The 6,033-nt window shown below is 37.5% G+C and overlaps 1 pseudogene across 1 annotated transcript; it reads left to right on the top strand.

Annotated features, from left to right (window-relative positions):
* Nucleotides 1-1,046, top strand: LOC148772431 (cytosolic sulfotransferase 15 pseudogene; annotated as a pseudogene). Its single transcript, XR_016029384.1, has one exon. The product of XR_016029384.1 is annotated as a cytosolic sulfotransferase 15 pseudogene (transcript).
* The last annotated feature ends 4,987 nt before the right edge of the window (nucleotides 1,047-6,033 follow it).

The raw sequence follows: 6,033 nt of genomic DNA, 5'->3' as shown, positions 1-6,033 counted from the left end.
TTATAATTCATTGGAAATTAAATAAAATAGTATAAATGGAGAAAAAACAAGACACAAAAGAGGATGACGAGTTTTCGGAGTCGTTGCTTCAAACACTTGAGCAGCAAACATACTGGGACGGCAGTCCGATGGTGAAATACCAAGGCTTTTGGTATGTGAAAAGATTTTTCCGACGAGAACTTACGGCTCATAAGCATTTCAAAGCAAAAGATTCTGACGTAATATTGTCAACACTTCCTAAAGCAGGAACCACCTGGTTGAAAGCCCTCGCTTTCTCAATAATCAACCGCGGTACTATTTATCGTGATATTGCTCAAAACCCTCTACTCACATGCAATCCCCACAAACTTGTGCCTTTCGCATTTGAAGAAAATAATCCTAATCAATTTGATAAACCCACTGATCCAAGAATCTTTGCGACCCACGTGCCTTTCAAAGTCCTAGCTCATTCGATACATGAATCTTCATGCAAAATTATCTACGTGTGTAGAAACCCTTTGGATATGTTCGTCTCAGCCCGTCATTTCTTAACCGCAAACAAGCTTGAGAAAGATCATGCGGGTCAACTTGGACTAGACGAGAGCTTCGATATGGTTTGCGAGGGAACTCAGCCGTACGGGCCCTTTTGGGAGCATATGACTGGCTACTGGAATGCCCATCTGGAGAATCCTCGTAAAGTGTTGTTTCTAAAGTACGAGGATATGAAAGAGGATATTGTTTTCAATGTGAAGAAGATTGCCGATTTTCTTGGTTGTCCGTTTTCGTCGGAGGAAGAAGAACGAGGCATGGTTGAAGAGATTTCGATGATGTGCAGCTTTCAGAGTTTGAAGAATGTGGACAACAATGGATATTCTTTCAGAGGTTTATTTAAGAATAGTACATTCTTTAGGAAGGGAGAAGTTGGAGACTGGAGCAATTATTTGACTCCCGCCATGGCAGAGCGCATGAAGAAGCTCATGGAGATCAAGTTCCAGGGGTCACCTGATTTAACATTTAAGATCTAATAAAAACAAGACAGTTACGTTGGTCGTTATATATATATATATATATATATATATATATATATATATATATATATATATATATATATATATATATATATATATATATATATATATATATATATATATATATATGTTCTCCTTTTTATTATGTGACTCTAATACGTGTGTTTTTATTAGTTGGTATAGATGTTTATGTTGCTTTCATCATTAGTTATTGAATAAATGACAAATTGCACTTCACCTCCTAAAAAATGTCTTTTTTGCACTTTCCCCCTCAAAATACAAAAAACGAGACTTTAAATGTCTTTAAATAAATATCCCCTTCGAAGCATACCCTTGAAAGGGCAAACTCACTTCACCCTCTACAAAAATGTCGTTTTTGTTAGTTTATTTATCCCATAGAGTTTTCTATTAGGGCAAATTACGGCCACCCCTGATGTATGGTCAAATTACGAAAAAACCCCTCTTGTTTAGGTAATTACAACCACCCCCATCCTTTTAAATATTTTTACGTAAAATTTATGTAATTCGGTTATTTACCGAACCAAATATTATATTTTGTTCGGTAAACGGTATGAAATGTTGGCGTACCGAAATTTTGGTCCGGTTTTACCGAATTAACAACCCTAAATTTACCTCTGAAGGGGTCTTTTCGTAAGATAAATACATAGTTGAGGGGGGTGGCTGTAATTACCCAAACAGGAGGGGGGTTTTCGTAATTTGACCATAGCTCAAGGGGGTGGCCGTAATTTGCCCTTTCTATTATTTAGAAATTACAAAGGGATATTTTTTATAGTTTACTCTAAAATAAAATGAGAACGCAAGCCCACAAGCTTACTGAACAAGTCTATAAGCAACAAGAAATTTACACCAATTAAACGAACAAAGCAAGGAAAGCAAATCTCACATTAATACAGAGCCAACAAAAGAAAAAAACACAAACTAATTCCTCCAAAAAATTCAATACCATGCATTACCACGAATTCTTACATGGGAAATTGAGAAATTGAATGAGACGTGGTGATCGTTAGTAGGTTTAATTTGTATATTTAATTGCCATCTTGTTAGTTTTTCATATATAAATGGACGAACAATATATGAGTAAACGGAAAAAAGTACTTTTACATAATCTCCAAATAGTTAAAAGGGAAAAATACAGTTTGCACCCCTGAACTATGGAGCTTATCACAAACTCCCCTTAAACTACAAAACGTACCAAAATGGTCTCTCCGTTTTCAACCCGTTTGTGTGTGATGACGTGTCAAGTTGACTTTTTTGATTCTCAATTAATTTTGAGTCGGCAGCATTTTCTTGACGTTTTTACCCCCCTCTCTCTAAAATTTCAGTATAGTCTATACCTTCCTTTTGCGTGAAACCTTTAGAAACAAGACGGGCCTTGTACCCAATGGAGTCTACCTCATCCTTAACCTTAAACAACCATTTGCAGTCTACCAAAGAGCAATTAGCAGGTTTAGGAACAAGAGTCCAAGTTTGATTAACATGCAAAGAGTTCATTTCTTCTTTCATAGCATTTAACCATTTGGCTGATTTATCAGATTTTAGAGTATCCCTAACAATTTTAGATTCATTGCTATCTATAGATTCAAAACATTGAAAACATGAGAAGCAAGATGAAAGCTATCAAAACGTTGTGGAGGCCTAGCATTTTCACGTCTAGGTCGATCTCTAGCAAGTTGATAATCAGAAAAGTCATCCACATTAGGCAAGTCATGTTGAACATTTTGGTCATGCAAACTTTCAAGTATTTCAGATTCAATATCAGGCGGATTTTCAGATTTAACAGTAGGCAACTCCACCTCATTTGGAGCAGCCTCTGAATTCACATCATTATGCACAACAAAGCAAGGAAAATCAAATTCATTAAAAATCACATCACGACTAATAGCAGTTTTATAGCCATGTTCACCTTTAACCCAAAATCTTTAACCTTTAATCCCTTCAGGATAACCCAAGAAAACACATTTCACATAACGAGGTTCAAGCTTATCACTTTTATGATGCATGAATGTAGCACAACCAAAAACACGTAAGTTGGACAAATCAACATTTTTACTCGACCAAACACATTCAGGCAAATCACCATTTAAAGGCACAGAGGGAGATCTATAATCAAATAGGTGGCAGTCAAAATAGCCTCACCCCAAAACATAGTTGGTAAACCCGAAGTGGTGAGCATGGCTCGAACCCTTTCTAAAAGAGTTCGATTCATGCGTTCAGCTTCCTCGTTTTGCTGAGGGGAGTAAGGAACAATTTTTGCCTTTTAATACCAGATTCAGAGCACATAGCATCCATTTCTTGATTACAAAATTTTGTACCGTTATCTGTCCTAAGGTTTTTTATCCGTTTTCCTGTTTGATTCTCAATATAAACTTTTCATGTTTTGAACTTATCAATAACATCAGATTTTTGTTTCACCAGGAAGACAAACACGTTACGAGAGAAATCATCAATTATGGAAAGAAAGTAACGGTTGCCGCCATATGTAGGAACACATGCAGGACCCCACACTTCAGGATGCACATACTCAAGAATATCGGAACATTTAGAGGGATTGGGGGAAGGGGTTGGTTGAAAATAAACACGAGTTTGCTTTCCAACGATGCAAGAGTCACACATAGTAACCTCAGACACTTAATCATTGCCAAAATAGTGATTGTTATGCAGAATGCTGAGACCTTTATTACTAATGTGACCTAGTCTATTATGCCACAAAATAGAATGATCACTTTGGACAACATTCACAGAAACAGAGGATTCAGAAGGACATACATACATATTTTGCATTCTTATGGCCTTAAAACATAGCAGATTATCCCTCGTAATTTTCATGCAACCATTACCCCAACAACCATGAAACCCTTCATCTTCTAAGATAGCACATGAAATCAGATTTTGACTTAAATTAGGAACATGCCGCACATTTTGCAAAGTTAACTCATAACCAGTTTCAAACTTCAAGCAAACAGTTCCAATTCCATGAACTTGGCGTTTTGTGCCATCAGCCATAGTCACATTGCAATTATTCAAGGATTCATAGTGGGAGAAAACATGTTTCATATGAGACATGATGTAAGCATGCATAATCTAAAAGCCAATCATTTTCACCAAGAGATGATAGCACATAATTCACACAAGTATGTTCACCAACCATAAACACATCACCAAGATTATTATCAGAAACATGATTAGCATGCTGATTATTAGTGTGTTTAATAGGCTTAATACAGTTCTGAGCATAATGACCAGGTTCACCACAATTATAGCACTTACGACTGTTAACACGATTTTTCGACTTGCTCCTGCCCCTGCCCTTTTTCTTTTGAAATTGTTTTGATGAGAACCATTTTGAGAAACATTTTGGTTACTCGAGGAAGGCTTATTTGAAAATCGGTTTTGTTGCCTTCCTCTCACAAAGTTCACCTCACCAAAACTCTTATTGCTTTTGTTAACTCTCAAATCCAGTTCTTCACTGTTTAAACCATTTATGACAGTGTCAAGAGAAATATTATCCATTCCATACTTAATAGCAGATATCAAATCGTTGTAAGAATCAGGGATTGCATTTAACAAAACCATGGGAGTATAGTTATCAATACTTTTGTCTCCTGTCAGTTTAATATCCTGAACTAATCTGGTAAACTGATCTATGTTCTCATCAATATCTTTGATTAGATCCAATTTGAATCTAAAAAACTTTTCGAGTAAAAATAATTTTGAGGGCAGAGAAGTTTCAGTGTACAACTCATCTAAGTTTTCCCATAGACCTTTGGCAGAATCATGCATACCCACCTTTCTAATCACAGAGTCAGAAAGATTCAATATAATGGCAGAGTAAGCAAGTTCATCAAGTTCTTTTTTCTTAGTAGCACTAGTGTCAGCAGCATAAGATTTATCAAGATCCACATAGCATCTTTGTTGAATTAACACACATTTCATTTTTTGTTTCCAAATAGAAAAATCACCCGTACCATCAAAATGAGCCATGGAATAAGCAGACATAGCAGCCATAGTAATTTTTGCACAAAGCAAGATATTAGACCATTTTTTTCACAATAGGACAAAAGCGGGATAAGTGCATATGCAACAAGGATAGGCAATCTTGGAGACCCTCCCTCACAGGATTCCAGGGCACTTGCGGTCCCGTCAAGTGAGGTCGAGAATCCAAGTTATACCACCCTTTAATATTTATATATATAAGTGAGAAGTTTATATATATGCAGTGGAAGAATAATGTTCACACAGAAGCAAGAGTGGCACACAGACCACACCAGAACACAGAGTGGCTCACGGACCACGAATCACACAAAGTGGCTCACATACCACAAAAGCTAAAAATAAGGCAGTACCAATCATTGCAGAAAGTTAAATCCCAACCATAGGGGGTTTAGGGTACAATACCTGAGCGGAATCCAGTTGGATTTCCGTACGCCCTACTTGAACGAGCACCTCCAACTTGACGATGCTCTGGTATCACTGTTGGGTGGCCGTTCAAATAGCATTAATATTACAGACCTTTAATCAAATGAATTACACAGATTAATAAGCCTAAGGGGAAGGGGATTAGGACTTAACAAATAAATTACATAAATAGTAATAATAATAAAACAAGAACTAGTCTGGGTAGATCTGAAAATCTGCCCGTTTTCACCTCCGGTGGAGAAGATGACACAACAACGACTCAGTCCTCGTTTCTCGTGCCACGTCCGGAGTCCAGTCGGCGGCATCCAACACACTCCCGGTGTCAAGCTTATAGAACACACCCAGCCGTCGTAATTTCACCCGAGTGCTCGGATCTCAGCCTTACTCCGACTGTAGTCTCAACCCAACCCAAAACCCCAAGGAATCGAACTCACACACACAGTGTTTCCCCAGATCTGTTACCCTCACTCACAGAGGTCACGAAACCACTCACCACAGAGAGATTTGAGACAAGAAGGTAGAAGATGGGAAGATTTCGACACACTCTTCATCTTCAAGAAGAGATGTATATATACCCATACAGCTGCAG

The sequence above is a fragment of the Erythranthe guttata genome, chromosome 2 (assembly GCF_056151865.1).
Source record: "Erythranthe guttata isolate IM_541 chromosome 2, IM_541, whole genome shotgun sequence".
Lineage (NCBI taxonomy): Eukaryota > Viridiplantae > Streptophyta > Magnoliopsida > Lamiales > Phrymaceae > Erythranthe > Erythranthe guttata.
This window is presented reverse-complemented; position numbering and strand designations above follow the sequence as displayed.